Here is a 24,695-nt window from a genome sequence, read left to right on the forward strand (position 1 = left end):
ATACTGCAGATACAGCAACGGTGAGGTACAAGGCAGAGGAGAACCACAATTCCACAGATGCGGGAATGGTGAGTTACAAAGCCAAGGATATACAATACTGTAGATGCAGGAACGGTGAGGGACGAAACATAGGGAAAGAATGCCAGAGATACTGGGAGGGTGATGTTTAAAGAACTACAATACTGCAGATGCTGGAATGGTGATTCCATGCAGAGGGAAATAAAATACCGCAGATACAGGAATAGTAAGGTACAAGGCAGAGGTGAACCACAAAATGCAGATATGTCAGCCGAAATAGCTCAGTTGGGAGAGCGTTAGACTGAAGATCTAAAGGTCCCTGGTTCAATCCCGGGTTTCGGCACTGGGACTTATTTATTGTCACCGTGATAGCATAGCAGTTAGTCTGACACTATCACAGCTTGTGGCACCAGAGTTTGGAGTTCAACTGTGGCACCCTCTGTAACTAAGTTTGCACGTCCTTCCCATGTACACAGTCCCTCTGTCCAAAGCCAGACTGGTTAGTAGGTTAATTGTACTTTTTAAACTGTACCACAATTAGGTTCGGGTTAAATTGGTGGATTCCTGGTTGGAACAGCTGGGTGGGCTGGACAGGCCTGTTCTGTGCTCTATCTTTCAATAAAATAAAATAAATAATATTCTGTAATGGTGAGGGACGAGGCGAAGAGCTTTAATAAGCAGGAGATTTTTCCACTGGGAGTCATTGATTGTAGTACTGCGCAGAGGCAGTAAAAGCACTCCTGTTCAGATCCGGCAAAAAGCTTTAAAAACCCAGTCTGCATAAAAGAGGGGTCCCGTCTAGTGGAGCGGTCATCATCAGAGTGGTCTGAGTCAGAGTGGTAAGGCTTTGGCTCAACAGGGCTTCAGCAAGAACAGGCAGAAGCAAGGTATGTAGGTAATCTCACTCCTGATCTATTATTTAAAACGGGACAAAATGGTGGCATGTCTACAGGGCAAATGTTCTGTTCTGGGTGTCAGATGTGGGATTTCCACGAGACTCCCAGCCTCCCCAATAGTCACATCTGCACCAGGAGCATCGAGATGCGGCTCCTTAGAGACTGTGTTAGGGAACTGGAGCTGCAGCTCGATGACCTTCACCTTGTAAGGGAAAGTGAGGCAGTGATAGACAGGAGCTACAGGGAGGTAGTCAGCCCAAGGCTACAGGAGACAGATAAATGTGTAACTGTCAGGAGAGGGAAGGGAGAACATCAGATTGTAGAGAGCACCCCTGTGGCCGGCCCCTTCAACAATAAGTACTGTTGGGGAGGGATGACCTTCTTGGGCGAAGCAACAGCTGCCGTGCCCCTGGCACTGAGTCTGGCCCTGTGGCTCAGGAGGGCAGGGAACTGACAAGGATGGCAGCAGTAATAGGGGACTCTATAGTTAGGGGGACAGACAGGTGAGTCCGTGGATGTAAAAAAGAAACATGAATGTCAGTTTGCCTCCCAGGTGCCAGGGTCCGCGATGTTTCTAAACGATCCCACAATATCCTGAAATGGGAGGGTGAGCAGCCAGAGGTCGTGGTACGTGTTGATACCAATGACATGGGTAGAAAAAGGGAGGAGGTCCTGAAAACAGAATACAGGGAGTTAGGAAGGAAGCTGAGAAGCAGGACATCAAGGGTAGTAATCTTGGGATTGCTGTCTGTGCCACGCGACAGTGAGGACAGGAATAGAATGAGGTGGCAGATAAATGTGTGGGTGAAGAATTGGAGCAGAGTGCAGGGATTCAGATTTCTGGATAATTAATCTCTTCTGGGGCAGGTGTGACCTGTACAAAAGGAACGGGTCACACTTGAATCCGAGGGGGACCAATATTCTTGTCGGCAGGTTTACTAGAGCTGTTGGGAGAGGTTTAAACTAATATGGTGGGGAATGGGAACCAGTGTGATAGAGCTGAGGATGAGCCAGCAGGTTTACAAGTAGATGATGGATGTAACATGAATGTAAGGAAGGACAAGCCAGTGACTGAGTACAAATGCAGACAGAGCAAAGAGTTCAATTGTACCACAGAGACGAAGTTCAAAAGGCTGAAGAATATAGGATTAAAGGTGCTGTATTTAAATGTGTGTGGCATTCAGAATAAGGTGGACAAACTTGTGGCACAATTAGAGATTGGTCAGTATGAAGCTGTGGGCGTCACTGAGTCGTGACTGAAAAAAGGTCATTGTTGGGAGCTGAACATCAAAGGATATACTTCGTATTGAAACAACAGGCAGGGAGACATAGACGGTGGTGTGGCTGTGTTGGTAAGAGGTGGAATTACATCTTTAGAACCATGTGACATGGGGTCAGAGAATGTTGAATCTTTGTGGGTGGAGTTAAGAAACTGCAAGGGTAAAGGAAGCATTTTGGGAATCATGTATTGGTCTCCAAATAGTAGGCAAGATGTGGGGTTGAGATTGCACAGGGAGCTGAATAAGGCATATAATAAGGGTAATGTCACGATTGTAAATATGAGGGAAAACTAGCCAATAATTTAAAGCAGGATACTAAAATATTTACAGTTATATAAAGAGTAAAGAGGAGGTGAGAGTTGATATTGGACAACTGGAAAGTGATGCTAGTGAGGTAGTAATGGGGGACAAAGAAATAGCAAATGAACAATGGGTACTTTGCATCAGTCTTCTCTGTGGAAGACATTAGCAGTGTGCCAGAGATCCGTGAGTGTCAGGGAGCAGGAGTGAGTGCAATTGCTATTACAAAGGAAAACGTGCAAGGCAGACTCCAAGGTCTTAGGGTGGATAAGTCACCTGAACCAGATGGACTATTTCTCAGAGTCCTGAGAGAGGTTACTGCAGAGATGACGGTTGCATTGGTCATGATCTTTCAAGAATCACTTGATTCTGCAATGGTCCCAGAGGATTAGAAGATCACAAAAGACACTACACTCTTTAAGAAGAGAGGAAGGCAAAAAAAAAAGAAAACTATCGGTGAGTAGTCTAATCTCGAAAGTGTTGGAGTCCATTATTAAGGATGAAGTTTCAGGGAACTTGGAGACTAATGATAAAATAAGTCAAAGTTAGAATGGTTTCTGTAAAGGGAAATCTTGCCTGACAAATCTGTTAGAGTTCTTGGAGGAAGTAACAAGCAGGGAGGACAAAGGAGAGACAGTGGATGTCATTTAACTGGATTTTCGGAAGGCATTTGATAAGGTGCCACACATGAGGCTGCTTAACAAGATAAAGTCTTATGGTGTTACAGGAAAGATACTGGCATGGATAAAGGAATGGCTGACAGGTAGGAGGCAGTGAGTGGGAATAAAGGGGGCCTTTTCTGGTAGGCTGCCAGTGACTAGTGGTGTCCCTCAGAGGTCAGTACTGGGAGTGCTCCTTTTCACATTGTTTGTCAATGATTTAGATAAGCGAATCAATGACTTTATGGCCAAGTTTGTGTATGATTGTGCGAGAGGGAGGATAGGCAGGTGATAGAGAAGGGACGCGCTCAGTCCGATGGTTTGAGATGTGTCTAGTTTAATGCGAGGAGTATCATGAATAAAGAGGATGAGATTAGAGTGTGGATCAGCACTTGGAGCTATGATGTGGTGTCCATTACAGAGGCTTGGATAGCTCAGACACAGGAATGGCTACTTCAAGTGCCAGGCTTTAGATGTTTCAGAAAGGACAGGAAGGGAGGCAAAAGAGGTGGGGACGTGGCACTGTTGATCAGAGATAGTGTCACAGGTGCAGAAAAGGAGGAAGTCATGGAGGGGTTGTCTACGGGGTCTCTGTGGGTGGAAGTTAGGAATAAGAAGGGGTCAATAACTCTACTGGGTGCTTTTTATAAACCACCCAATAGTAACAGGGGCATCGAGGAGCAGATAGGGAGACAGATTCTGGAAAAGAGTAATAATAACAGGGTTGTTGTGGTGGGAGAATTTAATTTCCCAAATATTGATTGGGATCTCCCTAGAGTGAGGGGTTTAGATGGGGTAAAGTTTGTTAGGTGCGTTCAGGAAGGTTTCTTGACACAATATGTAGATAAGCCTACAAGAGGAGAGGCTGTACTTGATCTGGTATTGGGAAATGAACCTGGTCAGGTATCAGGTCTCTCAGTGGGAGAGCATTTTGGAGATAGTGATCACAATTCTATCTCCTTTACCATAGCATTGGAGAGGGATAGGAACAGACAAGTTAGGGAAACATTTAATTGGAGTAAGGGGTAATATGAGGCTATCAGGCAGGAATGTGGAAGCATAAACTGGAAACAGATGTTCTCAGGGAAATGTATGGAAGAAATGTGGCAAATGTTCAGAGGATATTTGTGTGGAGTTCTGCATAGGTATGTTCCAATGAGACAGGGAAAGGATCGTAGGGTACAGGAACCGTGGTGTACAAAGGCTGTTGTAAATCTAGTCTAGAAGAAAAAAAGAGCTTACGAAAGGTTCAAAAAACTAGGTAATGAGAGGAATCTAGAAGATTATAAGACTAGCAAGAAGGAGTTTAAGAATGAAATTAGGAGAGCCAGAAGGGGCCATGAGAAGGCCTTGGCGGACAGGATTAAGGAAAACCCCAAGCCATTCTACAAGTATGTGAAGAGCAAGAGGATAAGACGTGAAAGAATAGGACCAATCAAGTGTGACAATGGAAAAGTGTGTATGGAACTGGAGGAAATAGTGGAGTACTAAATGAATAATTTGCTTCAGGTTTCACTACGGAAAAGGAACTTGGCGATTGTAGGGATGACTTACAGCGGACTGAAAAGCTTGAGCATATAGATGTTAAGAAAGAAGATGTGCTGGAGCTTTTGGAAAGCATCAAGTTGGATAAGTCACTGGGACCGGACGGGATGTACCCCAGGCTACTGTGCGAAGCGAGGGAGAAGATTGCTGAGCCTCTAGTAATGATTTTTGCATCATCAATGAGGACTGGAGAGGTTCTGGAGGACTGGAGGGTTGCAGATGTTGTTCCATTATTCAAGAAAGGGAGTAGAGACAGCCCAGGAAATTATAGGCCAGTGAGTCTTACTTCAGGGGTTGGTAAGTTGATGGAGAAGATCCTGAAAGGCAGGATTTATGAACATTTGGAGAGGCATAATATGATTAGGAATAGTCAGCATGGCTTTGTCAAAAGCAGGTCGTGCCTTATGAGCCTGATTGAATTTTTTGAGGATGTGACTAAGCACATTAATGAAAGTACAGCCATAGATGTAGTGTATATGGATTTCAGCAAGGCATTTGATAAGGTACTCCTTGCAAGGCTTATTGAGAAAGTAAGGAGGCATGGGATCCAAGGGGACATTGCTTTGAGGATCGAGAACTGGCTTGCCCACAGAAGGTACAGAAGGCACAGAAGGCAAAGAATGGCAAAGAATAGACAGGTCATATTCTGCACGGAGGTCGGTGACCAGTGGTGTGCCTCAGGGATCTGTTCTGGGACCCCCTGCTCTTTGTGATTTTTATAAATGACCTGGATGAGGAAGTGGAGGGATGGGTTAGTAAATTTGCTGATGACACAAAGGTTCGGGGTGTTGTGGATAGTGTGGAGAGCTGTCAGAGGTTACAATGGGACATTGATAAGATGCAAAACTGGTCTGAGAAGTGGCAGATGGAGTTCAACCCGGATAAGTGTGAGGTGGTTCATTTTGATAGGTCAAATATGATGGCAGAATATAGTATTAATGGTAAGTCTCTCGGTAGTGTGGAGGATCAGAGGGATCTTGGGGTCCGAGTCCATAGGACATTCAAAGCTGCTGCACAGGTTGACTCTGTGGTTAAGAAGGCATACGATGTATTGGCCTTCATCAACCGTGGAGTTGAGTTTAAGAGTCAAGAGGTAATGTTACAGCTATATAGGACCTGGTCAGACCCCACTTGGAGTACTGTGCTCAGTTCTGGTCGCCTCACTATGTGAAGGATGTGGAAACCATAGAAAGGGTGCAGAGGAAATTTACAAGGATGTTGCTTGGATTGGGGAGCATGCCTTATGAGAATAGGTTGAATGAACTTGGCAAACAACAGGAATACTGCAGATGCTGGAAATTCAAGCAACACACATCAAAGTTGCTGGTGAACGCAGCAGGCCAGGCAGCATCTCTAGGAAGAGGTACAGTCGACGTTTCAGGCCGAGACCCTTCGTGAATGAACTTGGCCTTTTCTCCTTGGAACGACGGAGGATGAGAGGTGACCTGATAGAGGTGTATAAGATAATGAGAGGCATTGATCATGTGGATAGTCAGAGGCTTTTCCCCAGGGCTGAAATGGCTAGCACAAGAGGGCATAGTCTTAAGGTGCTTGGAAGTAGATACAGGGGAGATGTCAGGGGTAAGTTTTTTACGCAGAGAGTGGTGAGTGTGTGGAATGGGCTGCCGGCGGTGGTAGTGGAGGCGGAAACAATAGGGTCTTTTAAGAGACTCCTGGATGGCTACATGGAGCTTACAAAAATAGAGGGCTATGGGTAAAGCCTAGGTAGTTCTAAAGTAGGAACATGTCCGGCACAGCTTTGTGGGCTGAAGGGCCTGTATTGTGCTGTACATTTTCTGTGTTTCTATGATACAAAGTTAGGTGGAAGGGTAGGTAGAGCTGAGGAATCAAGGCGACTGCAGCAGGACTTAGACAAATTGGAAGAACGAGCAAAAACATGACAGATGGAATATAACGTTAGAAAATGTACGAAAATGTATTTTGGTAAAAGGAGCAAAAGTGTGGACTATTATCTAAATGGAAAGGAGGTTCTAACATCAGAGGTACAGAGGTACTTGGGATTCTTCGTGCAAGATTCCCAGAAGGTAAATTTACAGGTTGCCAGAGAGCAGTGAATGTGTGGAATGCTCTGCCACAGACTGTGGTTGAGGATAAGCCCGTGGGTATGTTTAAACCAGAAGTTGATAGGTCCCTGATCGGTCAGGGCATCAAAAGATATGGCAAGAAGGCAGGTGCATGGAGTTGTGGGGGATCCAAGATCAGACATAGAATCACAGAACAGACTTGAGGGGCTGAATGGCCTAATTCTGCTCCCATCTCTTATGGTATCAGGTATAGGAAAGGTACAATACTGCAGATACAGCAACGATGACGTATAAGGCTGAGGAGAACCACAGTTCTGCAGATACAGGAACGGTGAGGCACAAAGCACAGGGAAGTACAATGTCCTAGATAATGGAAGGATGAGGTTTTACGCAGGGGAGAACTAAAATACTACAGATGCTGGAATAGTGAGGTACAAGGCAAAGGAGCATACAATGCTGCAGATACCGCAACGGTGAGGTACTAAGCAGAGGAGGAGCAAAGTATTGCAGTTAGTTCAATGGTAAGGTACAAGACAGGTGAGTAAACAATACTGTAGATGATGGAACGGTGAGGTACAAAGCACAGGGGAAATACAATACTGCAGATGATGGAACGGTGAGATACAAAGCACAGGGAAATACAATACTGCAGATGCTGCAACAGTGAGATAAAGAACAATGGAGAATAATGATACTGTAGATATGTCAGCTGGAATAGCTCAGTTGGGAGAGTGTTAGACTGAAGATCTAAAGGTCCCTGGTTCAATCCCGGGTTTCGACACTGGGACTTATTTATTGTCACCGCGATGGCATAGCAGTTAGTGTGACACTGTTACAGCTTGTAGAGTCAGAGTTTGGAATTCAGTTGTGGCATCCTCTGTAAGTAATGTCCTTCCCTTGTACACAGTCCCTCTGTCCAAAGCCAGACTGGTTAGTAGGTTAATTGTACTTTTTAAACCATACCACAATTAGGTTAGGGTTAAATCAGTGGATTCCTGGGTGGAACAGCTGGGTGGGCCGGACAGACCTGTTCTGTGCTCTATCTCTCAATAAAATAAAATAAATAATATTCTGTAATGGTGAGGGACGGAGCAAAGAGCTTTAATCAGCAGGAGGCTTTCTCAGCGCGAGTCGTTGATTGGAGTACTGCGCAGACACAGTAGAAGCGTTCCCATTCAAGTCAGGCAAAAAACTTTAAAAACTCAGTCTGCGTAAAAGAGGGGTCCCCTCTAATGGAGCGGTCATCATCAGAGTGGTAAGGCTTTGGCTCAACAGGGCTTCAACAAGAACAGGCAGAAGCAAGGTATGTAGGTAATCTCACTCCTGATTTATTACTTAAATCTGGAGAGAATAGCGGGTGTGTCTACAGGGCCAGTGTTCTGTTCTGGGTGTCAGATGTGGGATTTCCAGGAGACTACCAGCCTCCCCAGTGGCCACATCTGCACCTGGTGAATCGAGATGCAGCTCCTTAGAGACTGTGTTAGGGAACTGGAGCTGCAGCTCGATGACCTTCAGCTTGTTAGGGAAAGTGAGGCAGTGACAGACAGGAGCTACAGGGAGGTAGTCACCCCAAGGCTACAGAAGACCGATAAATGGATGACTGTCATGAGAGGGAAGGGAGAACATAATATAGTGGAGAGCACCCCTGTGACCGGCCCCTTCAACAATAAATACCCCATTCTGAGCACTGTTGTGGGGGGGGAACCTACCTGGGGGAAGCAACAGCATCCATGCCTCTGGCACTGAGTCTGGCCCTGTGGCTCAGGAGAGTAGGAAACTGACAAGGATGGCAGCAGTGATAGGGGACTCTATAGTTGACTTTGTGGATGCAACAAAGAAATACGAATGGTAGTTTGCCTCCCAGGTGCCAGGGTTTGAGATGTTTCTGAGCAAGTCCACAATATCCTGAAGTGGGAAGGTGAGCAGCCAGAGGTCGTGGTACATATTGATACCAATGACATGGGTAGAAAAAGGGAGGAGGTCCTGAAAACAGAATACAGGGAGTTAGGAAGGAAGCTGAGAAGCAGAACCTTAAGGATAGTAATCTCGGGATTGCTGCCTGTGCCACCCGACAGTGAGGACAGGAATAGAATGAGGTGGCAGAGAAATGAGTGTTTGAAGAATTGGAATAGGAGGCAGGGATTCAGATTTCTGGATAATTGGGACCTCTTCTGCGGCAGGTGTGACCTGCACAGAAGGGATGGGTCGCACTTGAATCCGAGGGGTCCAATATTCTTGCGGGCAGGTTTACTAGAGCTGTTGGGAGTGGTTTAAACTAATATGGTGGGGAATGGGAACTGGTATGATAGACCTGAGGATGAGACAGCAGGTTTACAGGTAGATGATGGGTGTAACATGAATGTAAGGAAGGACAAGCCAATGATTGGGTACAAATGCAGACCATGCAAAGAGTTCAATTGTACCACAGAGACAAAATTCAAAAGGGTGTAGAATGCAGGACTGAAAGTGTTGTATTTAAATGCACTTAACATTCGGAATAAGGTGGATGACCTCGTGGTGCAATTAGAGATTGGTCGGTATGATGTTGTGGCTGAAAGAAAGTTATTGTTGGGAACTTAACATCAAAGGATAAACTTTGTATCGAAAGGACAGGCAGGAAGGCATAGGCAGTGGTGTGGCTCTGTTGGTAGGAGATGGAATTACATCTTTAGAAAGAGATGACATAGGGTCAGAGAATGTTGAATCTTCGTGCGTGGGGTTAACAAACTGCAAGGGTGAAAAAACATTATGGGAATCGTATGTAGGCCTCCAAGTAGTAGCCAAGGTGTGGGGTTGAGATTGCACAGGGAGCTGAAAAAGGCATGTAATAAGTGTAATGTCTCAATTGTAAATAGACCACAGTACATGTGCTTGCAACACTGTGTGTCCGACAGAGTGATCAGCAGCACTGGGGCTCCACAGGGGACTGTCTTGTCTCCCTTTCTCTTCACCATTTACACCTTGGACTTCAACTACTGCACAGAGTCTTTTCATCTTCAGAAGTTTTCGGATGACTCTGCCATAGTTGGATGCATCAGCAAGGGAGATGAGGTTGAGTACAGGGCTACGGTAGGAAACTTTGTCACATGGTGTGAGCAGAATTATCTGCAGCTTAATGTGAAAAAGACTAGGGAGCTAGTGGTAGACCTGAGGAGAGCTAAGGTACCGGTGACCCCTGTTTCCGGCCAGGGGGTCAGTGTGGACATGGTGGAGGATTACAAATACCTGGGGATACGAATTGACAATAAACTGGACTGGTCAAAGAACACTGAGGCTTTCTACAAGAAGGGTCAGAGCCATCTCTATTTCCTGAGGAGACTGAGGTCCTTTAACATCTGCCGGACGATGCTGAAGATGTTCTACGAGTCTGTGGTGGCCAGTGTGATCATGTTTGCTGTTGTGTGCTGGGGCAGCAGGCTGAGGGTAGCAGACACCAACAGAATCAACAAACTCATTCGTAAGGCCAGTGATGTTGTAGGGATGGAACTGGACTCTCTGACGGTGGTGTCTGAAAAGAGGATGCTGTCCAAGTTGCATGCCATCTTGGACAATGTCTCCCATTCACTATACATTGTACTGGGTGGGCACAGGAGTACATTCAGCCAGAGACTCATTCCACCGAGATGCAGCACAGAGCATCATAGGAAGTCATTCCTGCCTGTGGCCATCAAACTTTACGACTCCTCCCTTGGAGGGTCAGACACCCTGAGCCGATAGGCTGGTCCTGGACTTATTTCATAATTTACTGGCATAGTAATTTAGATATGACTATTTAACTATTTATGGTTCTATTACTATTTATTATTTATGGTGCAACTGTAATGAAAACCAATTTCCCCCGGGATCAATAAAGTATGACTATGACTATGAAATGAGGGAAAATTAGCCAATAATATAAAGCAGGAACAACATTGCAGACTATTATCTAAATGGAGAGAAGGTTCAAACATCAGAGGTACATAGGAGTCCCTGTGCAAGATTCCCAGAAAGTAAATTTACAGGTTGCCACACAGCAGTGAATCTGTGGAATGCTCTGCCACAGACTGTGGCGGAGGACAAGTCTGTGGGTATGTTTAAGCAGAAGTTGATAGATTCCTGATCTTTCAGATCATCAAAGGATATGGCAGGTGTATGGAGTTGAAGGTGATCCAGGATCAGCCATGCTATGACAGAGCAGACACGAAGGGATGAATGGCCTCATTCTGCTCCCATCTCTAAGGCACAGAAAAGGTACAATACTGCAGATACAGCAACCATGAGGTATAAGGCTGAGGAAAATCACAGTTCTGCAGGTACCAGAACGGTGAGGTACAAAGAACTACAGTTCTGCAGATGCTGGAATAGTGAGGTACAAGGCAGAGCGGCATACAATGCTGCAGATGCCGCAACGGTGAGGTACAAGGCAGAGAGGGAGCAAAACACTGCAGAAAGTTCAATGGTGAGGTACAAGACAGATGAGTATACAATACCGCAGATAGCGGAATGTTGGAGGTAGAAAGCACAGGGAAATACAATACTGCAGATGATGGAACAGTGAGATAAAGAACAGCGGAGAACAACAATACAGCATTTAATGGGCACCATGGTAACAGCAGTTAGTGCAACACTGTTGCAGCTCATTTGATTTTGGAGTTCAATTCTGATGTCCTCTGTAAGTAGGTTTGAAAGTCCTTCCCGGGTGCACATGGGTTTCTTCCGGGGTGCTGCAGTTTGCTCCCACAGTCCAGGTGGTTAGTAGTTTAACTGATTATTTTAAACCATCCCACGACTGGGTTAGAGTTAAATCAGTGGATTCCTGGGCAGCATGAATCCACCGATTTAACCCTAACCTGATTGTTGAGACAATAATATTACAGCTGAGAGCTACAGGGTGGCACAGGTTGGTGGGTCGGAGGGGCCTGTTCTGCCCTGTAGCTCTCAGTAAAATAAAATAAATAATATTCTGTACTGGTGAGGGTCGAGGGAGAGGAGAACTATAATACCGCAGATACAGCAATGGAACACAGTACAAAACAGAGGAGTGTACAATACCACAGATAGAGGAAAGGTCAGGTTTAAAGCACGCGGAAATACAATACTGCAGATGCTGCAATGGTGAGGTACACGAGAGTGGAGAACAACAATACTGCAGCTGTGTCAGCCGAAATAGCTCAGTTGGGAGAGCGTTAGACTGAAGATCTCCTTTATTGTCACCGCGGTAGCGTAGTGGTTGGTTCATCTCTATTACAGCTCGGTGTGTTGGAACTAAAGAGTTCAATTCCAGCATCCTCTGTAGGCAGGTTTGTTAGTACTTCCCATGTGCACATGAGTTTCCTCCGGGTGCCCCAGTTTACTCCCACAGTCCAAATGATAAGAGGTTATTTGGTTATTTTAAACTGTACCACAAATAACTTAGGGTTAAATCAGAGGGTTCTTGGGTGGGCTCTATCTCTCAATACAATAAAATAAATAATATTCTGTAATGGTGAGGGATAAGTGAGAGAAAATCAAAATACTGCAGATACAGCAATGGTGAGGTACAAGGCCCAGGAGTAATACAACGGTGAGTTACAAAGAACAGGAATAATACAATACTGCACATGCAGCAACGGTGAATCATAAAGCACAGGAGTAATACAATATTGCAGATACAGGAACAGTGAGGTAAAGGAGAAACGCAATTGCACAGATACAGGAACGGTGAGTTACAAAGCCAAGGATATACAATACTGCAGATGCAGGAACTGTGAGGGACAAAACATAGGGAAAGAATGCCAGAGATACTGGAAGAGTGATGTTTAAAGAACTACAATACTGCAGATGCTGGAATGGTGAGACCATGCAGAGGGAAATACAATACTGCAGAATGTGAGCTGCCTTAATGACTTTCGCCCAGTAGCACTCACATCCAGAGTTATGAAATGCTTTGAGAGGTTGGTCATGACTAGACTGAACTCCTGCCTCAGCAAGGACCTGGACCCACTGCAATTTGCCTATCGCCACAATGGGTTAATGCAGATGCAATCTCAATGGCTCTTCACACGACCTCAGACCACCTGGACAATACAAACACTGATGTCAGGATGCTGTTTATTGACTATAGCTCAGCATTTAATGTAGCAACACTTGTGGGCTATCCAGCACAATCCTCGCTGATTAGACTGGATGCAAACGATGCATTTCACTGTATGTTTCGCTATTTTGATGTACATGTGACAATGCTCAGCAATTAATACCATCATTCCCACAATCCTGATTGAGAAGTTACAGGACATGGACCTCTGTACCTCGCTCTGCAATTGGATCTTCGACTTCCAAACCAGAAGACCACAATCTGTGCAGATTGGTGATAATATTTCCTCCTCACTGACGATCAACACTGGTGCACCTCAGGGGTGTGTGCTTAGCCCACTGCTCTACTCTCTCTACACCCATGACTGTGTGGCTAGGCATAGCTGAAATGCCATCTATAAATTTGCCGACGATATAACCATTGTTGGTAGAATCTCAGATGGAGACGAGAGGGTGTACAGGAGCGAGATATGCCAACTAGTGGAGTGGTGTCATAGTAACAACCTTGCACTCAATGTCAGTAAGACAAAAGAGCTGATTGTAGTGTGACGACAAACCAAGTTATCAGAAGATTGATGCTGATGAGAGAGATAAGAGAGACAATGGAGAAACATTCAAAATGCTAACAAGAGAGAAGAGAGAGATTAACGAGAAAGAAACAAACTTCAGAATATTGACAGACCGGTTGCTTTGAACCTGAACTGTTTGAAGTTTGATGGACAGGCGATACCCCAGCAGGGGGATAAAAAGAACAGGTTTGCCAAGGCATGACACACACCACGAGATCACGAGATAATGAGACCCTGGAAGAGCGGTGTGCCCCCACAAGTTGTTGGGAGTTTGGAGGTCTGGTTGCGGGAACCGACCATAGACGCACAGGGTGAAAAGGTATGATCAGCGGAAACCTGCTGTGTGTGTCCGCCCTTGCCTGGGTGCCGGGTTCACCGCGGAAGAACGGTCGTATCCAGAACGGAGGGGGTCACAGTCGGTGACCACAGAAGACATAAAAGAGTTCGCCTGAAAGCTAACTGCGAAGAACATCAAAGGTCTGTTTGAATCAAAATTTGCATTCTCTCTCTCTCTCCAACGGCACAACAGCGATAACTGCGAACTGTACTAAGCTGAACTGAACTCTGCGTCACTTGAGACTGGTCATTTTACCCCTAGACTGCGATAGAGCTTGGTTTATTCCTATTACCCTAGTTCTGTGTACGTGTGTTTTATCATTGCTAACCTGTTGCATTTGTATCCTTACGATTAGAGTACTGTGTTACTTATTTCTTTAATAAAACTTTATTAGCTTCTGTTAAACCAGACTCCAACTAAGTGGTCCATTTCTGGTGGTTTGGCAACCTATTTACGGGATACGTAACAGTGGACTTCAGGAAAAGTAAGATGAAGGAACACATACCAGTCCTCAGAGGGATCAGAAGTGGAGAGAGTGAGCAGTTTCAAGTTCCTGGGTGTCAAGATATCTGAGGACCTAACCTGGTCCCAACATTATCAATGCAGTTATAAAGAAGGCAAGACAGTGACTATACTTCATTAGGAATTTGAAGAGATTTGGTATGTCAACAAATATACTCAAAAACTTCTATAGATGTAGCGTGGAGAGCATTCTGACAGGCTGCATCACTGTCTGGTATGGAGGGGCTACTGCACAGGACCGAAAGAAGCTGCAGAGGGTTGTAAATCTAGTCATCTCCATCTTGGATACAAACCTACAAAGTACCAAGGGCATCTTTAGGGAGTGGTGTCTCAGAAAGGCAGCGTCCATTATTAAGGCCCTCCAGCACCCAGGGCAGGCCCTTTTCTTACTGTTACCATCAGGTAGGAGGTACAGAAGCCTGAAGGCACACACTCAGTGATTCAGGAACAGCTTCTTCCCCTCTGCCATTCGTTTCCTAAATGGACACTGAACCCGTGAACACTAACTCACTTTTTTTAATGTGCATTATTTCTGTTTTTTGCATGATTTTAATCTATGCAATATATGTAATACTGTAAATTGATTTACTTATTTGTTATTATTATTTTATTTTCTTTCTTCTATATTATGTATTGCATTGAAATGCTGCTGCTAAGTTAACAAATTTCAGGACAGGTGCCGGTGATAATAATTCTGATTCTGAGATACTGGAAGGATGAGGTTTAAGGAACTACAATACTGCAGATGCTGGAATGGTGAGATACCATGCAGAGGGAAATACAATACCGCAGGTACAGGAATGGTGAGGTACAAGACAGAGGTGAACCAAAAATATGCAGATATATCAGCCAAAATAGCTCAGTTGGGAGAGCGTTAGACTGAAGATCTAAAGGTCCCTGGTTCAATCCCGGGTTTCGGCACTGGGACTTATTTATTGGCACCGTGATAGCATAGCAGTCAGATTTCTGGATCATTGGGACCTCTTCTGCGGCAGGTGTGACCAGCACAAAAGGTGGACCGAGGGGGACCAGTATTCTTGTGGTCAGTTTCACTAGAGCTGTTGGGAGTGGTTTAAACTAATATGGTGGGGAATGGGAACCAGTACGATAGAGCTGAGGATGAGCCAGCAGGTTTACAAGTAGATGATGGGTGTAACATGAATGTAAGGAAGGACAAGTCAGTGACTGAGTACAAATGCAGACAGAGCAAAGAGTTCAATTGTACCACAGAGGCAAAATTCAAAAGGGCGAAGATTGCAGGACTGAGGGTGTTGTATTTCAATGGCTTAGCATTCAGAAAAAGGTAGATGAACTTGTGGTGCAATTAGTGATTGGTCAGTATGAAGTTGTGAGCATCACCTAGTTGTGGCCGAAAGAAGGTTATTGTTGGGAGCTTAACATCAAAGGATAAACTTTGTATTGAAAAGACAGGCAGGAAGACATAGGCAGTGGTGTGGCTCTGTTGGTTAGAGATGGAATTCCATCTTTAGGAAGAGGTGACATAGGGTCAGAGAATGTTGAATCTTTGCGGGTGAGGTTAACAAGCTGCAAGGGTGAAAAAAACCATTATGGGAATCTTATCTAGACTTCCAAAATAGTAGGCAAGATGTGGGTTAAGATTGCACAGGGAGCTGAAAAAGGAATGGAATAAGGGTAATGTCACAATTATAAATGAGGGCAAACTAGCCAATAATATAAAGAGGAACAATAGTGCAGACCGGAGAGAAATGGAGAGAAGGTTCAAACATCAAGGTACGGAGGTACTTAGGAGTCCTCGTGCAAGACTCCCAGAGAATAAATTTACAGGTTCCCTCACAGCAGTGAATCTGTGGAATGCTCTGCCACAGACTGTGGTGGAGGACAAGCCTGTGGGTATGTTTAAACCAGAAGGTGACAGATTCCTGATCGGTCAGGGCATCAAAGGATATGGCAAGGAGACAGGTGTATGGAGTTGGTGGGCCATCTAGGATCAGACATGATGGAATGACAGAGCAGATTTCATGGGCTGAATGGCCTACGTCTGCTCCCGTCTCTATGGTCGAAGACACAGGAAAGGTACAATACTGCAGATACTGCAATGGTGAGGTATAAAGCTGAGCAGGGGCAAAACACTGCAGATGCTGGAATGCTGAGGATCCTCAATACCGCAGATAAAACAATGGTGAGTTACAAAGCACAGGAGAAATATAATTCTGCGGATACAGTGATGTTGAGGTACAAGGCACAGGAAAGGTCCAATAATGCGGATACAGCAACAGTGAGTTACAAAGCTCAGAAGGAATGCAATTCTGCAGATACAGGAATGGTGAGGTTAGTGCAGAGGAAAATAACAATTCCACATTTACTGGAATGTTGAGGCTCAGAGCACAGGAGAAATACAATACTGCAAGAGTCCGGAAAGATGAGGTACGAAGCACGGGGAATACAATACCACTGATGCTGGAGCAGTGAGGTACAAGGCAGAGAGGAAATAAAATACTGCATACACAAGAATAGTGACTTTTAAATCACAGTAGAGCTACAATGCTGCAGATGATGGACCAGTGAGTTACAAAGCTCATGGAAATACAACAGTGCAGATGCTGGAATTGTGAGATACAATGTACAAGAGACATACAATACTGCAGATGCTGCAATGGTGAGGTACACGAGAGTGGAGAACAATACTGCAGTGTGTCAGCCGAAGTAGCTCAGCTGGGAGAGCGTTAGACTGAAGATCTAAAGGTCCCTGGTTCAATCCCGGGTTTCGGCACTGGGACATATTTCTTGTGCACCACGGTAACAGCAGTTAGTGCAACACTACTGCAGGTCACTTGATTTAAGAGTTCAATTCTGACGTCCTCTGTAAGTAGGTTTGAAAGTCCTTCCCGTGTGCACATGGGTTTTTCTCCAGGATGCTGTGGTTTGCTCCCACAGTCCAAAGATGTACTGGTTAGTAGTTCAACTGATTATTTTAAACCATCCCACGATTGGGTTAGAGTTAAATCAGTGGATTCCTGGGTGGCATGAATCCACCGATTTAACCCTAACCTGATTGTTGAGACAATAATATTACAGCTGAGAGCTACAGGGCGGCACAGGTTGGTGGGTTGGAGGGGCCTGTTCTGCCCTGTAGCTCTCAGTAAAATAAAATAAATAATATTCTGTACTGGTGAGGGTCGAGGGAGAGGAGAACTACAATACCGCAGATACAGCAGTGGAACACAGTACAAAACAGAGGAGTGTACAATGCCACAGATAGAGGAAAGGTCAGGTTTAAAGCATGTGGAAATACTGTACAGTACTGCAGATGCTGCAATGGTGAGGTACAGGAGAGTGGAGAACAACAATACTGCAGCTGTGTCAGCCGAAATAGCTCAGTTGGGAGAGCGTTAGACTGAAGATCTAAAGGTCCCTGGTTCAATCCCGGGTTTCGGCACTGGGACTTATTTATTGTCACCGCGATAGCATAGCAGTTAGTGTGACAATATTACAGTTTGTGGCACCAGAGTTTGGAGTTCAATTGTGGCATCCTCCGTAAGTAACTTTGTACGTCCATCCCACGTACACAGTCCCTCTGTCCTAAGCCAGACTGGTTAGTAGGTTGATTGTATTTTTTAAACCGTACCACAATTAGGTTCGGGTTAAATTGGTGGATTTCTGGGTGGAACAGCTGGGTGGGCTGGACAGGCCTGTTCTGTGCTCTATCTCTCAATAAAATAAAATAAATAATATTCTGTAGTGGTGAGGGACGAGGCGAAGAGTTTCAATAAGCAGAAGGATTTTTCAGTGCAAGTCGTCACTGGAGTACTGCGCAGACGCAGTAGAAGCGTTCCCGTTCAAGTTGGGCAAAAAGCTTTAAAAATCCAATCTGCATAAAAGAGGGGTCCCGTCTCGTGGAGCGGTCATTGTCAGAGTGGTCTGAGTCAGAGTGGTAAGGCTTTGGCTCATTAAGGCTTCGGTAGGGACAGGCAGAAGCAAGGTATGTAGGCAAGTTCACTTCTTATTTATTACTTAAATCTGGAGAGAATAGCGGGTGTGTCTACAGAGCCAGTATTCTGTTCTGGGTGTCAGATTTCTGTGAGACTACCAGCCTCCCCAGTGGCCACACCTGCACCAGGTGCATCGAGATGCGGCTCCTTAGAGACTGTGTTGGGAACTGGAGCTGCAGCTCGATGACCTTCGGCTTGTTAGGGAAAGTGAGGTGGTGATAGACAGGAGCTACAGGGAGGTGGTCACCCCAAGGCTACAGGAGACAGATAAACAGGTGACTGTCAGGAGAGGGAAGGGAGAACATCAGATAGTGGAGAGCACCCCTGTGGCCGGCCCCTTCAACAATAAATACACCATTTTGAGTACTGCTGAAGGTTGGGGACCTACCTGGGGGAAGCAACAGTGGCCATGCCTCTGGCACTGAGCCTGGGCCTGTGGCTCAGAAGGAAAGGGAACTGAAGAGAATGGCAGCAGCAATAGGGGACTCTATAGTCAGGGGACAGACAGGCGATTCTGTTGCCTTGATAAAGAAACACGGATAGCAGTTTGCCTCCCAGGTGCCAGGGTTTGTGATGTTCCTAAGCACTTCCACAATATCCTACAAGGGAGGGTGGGCAGCCAGAGGTCGTGGTACATATTGGTATCAATGACATAGGTAGAAAAAGGGAGGAGGTCCTGAAAACAGAATAGAGGGAGTTAGGAAGGAAGCTGAGAAGCAGAAACTCAAGGGTAAACACAAAATAATCTGCAGATGTTGTTGTCAAAGGAACACTCACAGTGTGCTGGAAGAACTCAGCAGGTCAGTCAGCATCAGTTGAAAAGAATAGTCGACGTTTCGGGCCAAAACCCTTCGTCAGGACTGAAGGAAGAACTTTGGGGAGGGTTTGAAAAATGCTGGTAGTTGAAAAAAACAGTAATTTGAAAGACAAAGGGGTGGGGGAGGGGAAGCAGGGAGGTGATTGGCAGGAGAACAATGCGAAGTAGTAGAAGGAGGCAGAACTATGAGGGAGATGATGTGAAATAGGCTTAGAGGAAGGGAGGGGGAGGGAATTACCGGAAGTTGGAGAATTCTATGTTCATACCAAGGGGCTGGAGACTACCTAGACGGTATATGAGGTGTTGCTCCTCCAACATGAGTTTAGCCTCATCATGGCGGTAGAGGAGGCCATGTATGGACATATCTGAATGGGAGTGGGAAGCAGAGTTGAAGTGGGTGGCTACCGGGAGATCCTGTCTGTTGTGGCGGACGGAGTGGAGGTGCTCAATGAAGCGGTCCCCCAATCTGCGTCGGGTTTCACCGATGTAGAGGAGGCCGCACTGGGAGCACCAGATGCAATAGATGACCCCAACAGATTTGCAAGTGAAGTGTTGCCTCACCTGGTAGGACTGTTTGGGGCCCTGAATGGTGGCAAGAGAGGAGGTGTAGGGACAGGTATAGCACTTACGCTTACAGGGATAAGTGCCGGGTGGGAGATCCGTGGGAAGGGACGTGTGGACAAGGGAGTCGCGGAGGGACCGATCCCTTTGGAAAGCGGAGAGCAGTGGAGACGAAAAGATGTGCTTAGTGGTGGGTCCTGTTGAAGGTGGCGGAAGTTGCGGAGGATAATGTGCTGGATCCTGAGGCTGGTAGGGTGGTAGGTGAGGACAAGGGGAACTCTGTCCCTGTTGTGGTGGTGGGAAGATGGGATGAGGGCCGAAGTGCGGGAAATGGAGGAGATGCGGGTGAGGGCATCATTGATCACCGTTGAAGGGAAATCATGATCCTTAAAGAAAGAGGACATTTGAGATGTCCTGGAACAGAAAGTCTCATCCTGGGAGCAGATGCGGTGGAGACGAAGGAACTGGGAATAGGGAATGGCATTTTTGCATGTGGCAGGTTGGGAAGAGGTATAGTCGAGGTAGTTATGAGAGTCAGTGGGCTTGTAGAAGATGTCAGTGGACAGTCTGTCTCCAGAGATGGAGACCGAGACATCGAGAAAGGGGAGAGAAGTGTCAGAGATAGACCAAGTGAATTTGAGGGCTGGGTGGAAGTTTGAAGTAAAGTCAATGAAATTGACGAGCTCAGCATGGGTGCAGGAAGCAGCACCAATGTAGTCATCAATGTATCAAAGGAAAAGTTGGGGAGCAGTACCAGAGTAGGTTTGGAACACAGACTGTTCCACATAACCAACGAAGAGGCAGGCGTGGCTGGGTCCCATGCGAGTTCCTATAGCTACACCCTTGGTCTGAAGAAAGTGGGAAGAGCCAAAAGAGAAGTTATTAGGTGTGAGAACCAGTTCCGCCAACCAGAGGAGGGTAGTGGTGGTGGGGAACTGGTGAGGTCTATTATCCAGGAAGTAGTGGAGGGCTTTGAGTCCTTCTTGATGGGGAATGGAGGTGTATAAGGATTGGACTCCATAGTAAACGTCGACTAATCTTTTCAACTGATGCTGACTGACCTGCTGAGTTCCTCCAGCACATTGTGAGGAACTCAAGGGTAATCTTGGGATTGCTGCCTGTGCCACGTGGCAGTGAGGAGGGGAATAGAATGAGGTGGCAGATAAATGTGTTGGTGAAGAATTGGAGCAGAGTGCAGGGATTCAGATTTCTGGATAGTTAATCTCTTCTGCGGCAGGTGTGACCTATACAAAAGGGACAGGTTGCACTTGAATCTGAGGGGGACCAATATTCTTGTGGGTAGGTTTACTAGAGCTGTTGGGAGTGATTTAAAGTAACATGGTGGGGAATGGGAACCAATGTGATAGAGCTGAGGATGAGCCAGCAGGTTTACAAGTAGATGATGGGTGTAACATGAATGTAAGGAAGGACAAGCCAATGATTGGGTACAGATGCAGACAGAGCAAAGAGTTCAATTGTACCACAGAGACAAAATTCAAAAGGGTGTAGGATGCAGGACTGAAGGTGTTGTATTTGAACGCACTTAGCACTCGGAATAAGGTGAATGATCTCATGGTGCAGTTAGAGATTGGTCAGTACAATGTTGTGGGCATCATTGAGTTGTGACTGAAAGAAGGTTTTTGTTAGGAGCTTAACACCAAAGGCAGGAAGGAAGACATAGACGGTGGTGCGGCTCTGCTGGTAAGAGATGGAATTACGTCTTTAAAAAGAGGTGACATGGGGTCAGAGAATGTTGAATCTTTGGGGGTGTGGATAACAAACCGCAAGGGTTAAAAAAAACCATTATGGGAGTCATATATAGGCCCCCAAATAGCAAAGATGTGGGGTTGAGATTGCACAGGGAGCTGAAAAAGGCCTGAAATAAGGGTAATATCACAATTGTAAATGAGGGCAAACTAGCCAATAATATAAAGCAGAAACAATAGTACAGACCATTATCTAATAATGCGGAGGGACTTAGGAGTCCTTGTGGAAAATTCCCAGAACGTAAACTTACAGGTTGCTGTTACGTACCCTGTAACGGGTTAAAGAACCAGCAGGAATGGAACACACTTGGAGTCTGGTTTTGCTGTCAAGTAATTCTATTTTATTAATAACTATGTAATAAAGTAACATAAAACCAGATAAATCAAACAGGTTAGCAGAGTTTATGCATGTATAGGAGAAGATGGCGGTGCGACGGCAGCGCGCGGCCCCTCCAGTGATGAATATCTGTTATCTGTCAAGTAGGGGACTGTGCACAATTCTGATTTGATGGAGACAGACGTGAGAGTACGAAGGAACATCTGGAGAAACTTTTGAAATGCCCACTTCGCTGCCTCTGCTACTGTGTGGTAACCGGAATCTCTGGAGCAGAAGGCCCCGAAATCCTTGGCTTTGCTTGTTTCAGCGGCCGGGGGGAGGTTGAAGACGCTCGGCAGAGGATGGCGCTCGGGAGGCTGTATCCGAGGGGCTGGTCGGAGGCTCGAAGTTTTCGGACGGACGGACTCAGTGTCGGCTGTGGTCGGCTGCTTCCAGGGCATCGGCAAGTTGACGGTGCCTGGAGGTTTATGGCAGGGAGTTTCTCCCTTTTGCCGCCTGCTATCAGGGACTCAGGAGTCGATCGACTCGGGGACTTTTGAGACTTTATTTATCGTGCCCATGGTTTGTTCTTCATCAAATTATGGTATTGCTTTGCATTGCTGTAACTATATGTTATAATTATGTGGTTCTGTCAGTGTTAGTCTTTGGTTTGTCTTGTTTTCTGTGATATCACTCCGGAGAAACATTGTATCATTTCTTAATGCATGTATGCATTTCTAAATGACAATAAAAGAGGGCATTTATCTGCCACCTCATTCTAAAATAGGTGTGGAAATATAAAACCCAAACTTCTTCAAGCTTAGGTGGTAATAGATACAGTCTTACGATGGTATGTAAGCGAAGTCAGTTCAGTTCATGATATTGAGTTGAGTAGAATAGAGGAGAGAGAGAGGTTTGTTGTCCCCATAAGGCGATGCTGTCAATTCTCCCTTTTGTCCTCCGAAACTTCCAAGTTAGCTAAACTTGACCAACTTAAGAGCACCGTCTTCAAGTGATAATCTACCGACCCAGGCAAGGGTTAGACACACTGGTAGACTCCACAGGGTCACTTTTTCATGCACTAATAATCACGGATCGGTTCCGCTTAGTCGATCCTCAGTGCCACACTCGTGTGCACCTGAAAGTGTAGTGGTAACTTCACCACACCTTAGTGCACCTGCGTGTCCCTTTCTTCAGTGCGTCCTGTGAAATAAGCAACTATGCTGGTTTAAATACTGTTGTGCTGAACAGCAGGTGTCCATCATGTAGCTCCTCCTCTCTCTCCCTGTAGGAACTCTGAAGCTGGCAGTGTCCTTGCAGAAATGCCAAACAACCTGCAAGCAGTCTTCACCCCTCTCTCTCTCTCTCTCTCTGTAGCAGGCTGTTTGTGTTGTACAGCTGCACACACTCTCTCTCTTTTTAAAGGCATAGTCCATAATGAATAACTCAGGATATCGTCACATTGCCACAGAGCAGTGAATCTGTGGAATGCAGATACAGCAACAATGAGGTATAACACTGAGGAGAACTACAGTTCTGCAGATACAGGGATGGTGAGGCACAAAGCACAGGGACTACAATGTCCTAGATACTGGAAGGATAAGGTTTTACGCAGAAGAGAACTAAAATACTACAGATGCTGGAATAGTGAGGCACAAGGCAGAGGAGCATACAATGCTGCAGATACAGCAATGGTGAGGCACAAGGCAGAGGAGGAGCAAAACACTGCAGATAGTTCAATGGTGATGTACAAGGCAGATGCACATACAATACTGCAGATAGAGGAACGTTGGAGGTAAAAAGCACAAAAAGTACTGCAGATGATGGAACGGTGAGGTACAAAAGACAGGGAAATTCAATACTGCGGATGCTGTAATGCTGAGATAAAGAACAGTGGAGAATAACAATACTGCAGATATATCAGCTGAAATAGCTCAGTTGGCAGTGTGTTAGACTGAAGATCTGAAGGTCCCTGGTTCAATGTTGGGTTTTGGCACTGAGTTTATTTATTGGACACAATGGTACCGTAGTGGTCTGTGTGACACTATTAGAGTGTGAGGTGTTAGAGTTGAGAGTTCAATTTCGATGTGCTGCGTAAGTTGGTAAGTCCTTCCCATCTTCCCATCTCCATGTCCTTCAACTGCTGCGGTTTCCTCCCACAGCCCAAAGACGTACTGGTTAGTAGGTTCATTGTTTTTTTTTAAACCATCCCACCATTAGGTTAGGGTTAAATCAGAGTTCCTGAGTGGCACAGGTGAGTGGGTCAGACGGGCCTGTTCTGCGCTCTATCTCTGAATAAAATAAGATAAATAATATTCTGTAATGGTGAGGGATGAGGGAGAGGAGATTCACAATACCACAGATACAGCAACGGTGAGTTAAAAAGCACAGAATTAATACAATTCTGCAGATACAGGAATGGTGAGGTTAATGCAGAGGAGAAGCACAATTCCACATTTACTGGAATGTTGAGGTTCAAAGCATAGGAGAAATACAATACTGCAGAGTCCGGAAAGGTGAGGTACGAAGCACGGGGAATACAATACCACTGATGCTGGAGCAGTGAGATACAAGGCAGAGGAGAAATAAAATACCGCATACACAAGAATAGAGAGTTTTAAAGCACAGTCGAACTACAATACTGCAGATGATGGACCGGTGAGTTACAAAGCTCATGGAAATACAACTATGCAGATGCTGGAATTGTGAGGTACAATGTACAAGAGACATACAATACTGCAGATGCTGCAATGGTGAGGTACACGAGAGTGGAGAACTACAACACTGCAGCTGTGTCAGCCGAAATAGCTCAGTTGGGAGAGCGTTAGACTGAAGATCTAAAGGTCCCTGGTTCAATTCCGGGTTTCGGCACTGGGACTTATTTATTGTCACCGCGATAGCATAGCAGTTAGTGTGACACTATTGTACGTCCATCCCATGCACACAGTCCCTCTGTCCTAAGCCAGACTGGTTAGTAGGTTAATTGTATTTTTTAAACCGTACCACAATTAGGTTAGGGTTAAATCGATGGATTCCTGGGTG

General features: G+C 45.6%; 5 non-coding genes across 5 annotated transcripts; all 5 read left to right on the forward strand.

The window, feature by feature from the left end:
• Positions 1 to 288: 288 nt before the first annotated feature.
• trnaf-gaa (transfer RNA phenylalanine (anticodon GAA)) lies at positions 289 to 361 on the forward strand. The gene has a single exon. It is a non-coding gene; the product is annotated as a tRNA-Phe (tRNA).
• Positions 362 to 15,070: 14,709 nt separating this feature from the next.
• On the forward strand, positions 15,071 to 15,143 carry trnaf-gaa (transfer RNA phenylalanine (anticodon GAA)). The gene has a single exon. It is a non-coding gene; the product is annotated as a tRNA-Phe (tRNA).
• Positions 15,144 to 16,901: 1,758 nt separating this feature from the next.
• Positions 16,902 to 16,974, forward strand: trnaf-gaa (transfer RNA phenylalanine (anticodon GAA)). The gene has a single exon. It is a non-coding gene; the product is annotated as a tRNA-Phe (tRNA).
• Positions 16,975 to 17,567: 593 nt separating this feature from the next.
• On the forward strand, positions 17,568 to 17,640 carry trnaf-gaa (transfer RNA phenylalanine (anticodon GAA)). Its single transcript has one exon. It is a non-coding gene; the product is annotated as a tRNA-Phe (tRNA).
• Positions 17,641 to 24,451: 6,811 nt separating this feature from the next.
• trnaf-gaa (transfer RNA phenylalanine (anticodon GAA)) lies at positions 24,452 to 24,524 on the forward strand. Its single transcript has one exon. It is a non-coding gene; the product is annotated as a tRNA-Phe (tRNA).
• Positions 24,525 to 24,695: the final 171 nt, after the last annotated feature.

Source organism: Mobula hypostoma, chromosome 21, assembly GCF_963921235.1.
Source record: "Mobula hypostoma chromosome 21, sMobHyp1.1, whole genome shotgun sequence".
Taxonomy (NCBI): domain Eukaryota; kingdom Metazoa; phylum Chordata; class Chondrichthyes; order Myliobatiformes; family Myliobatidae; genus Mobula; species Mobula hypostoma.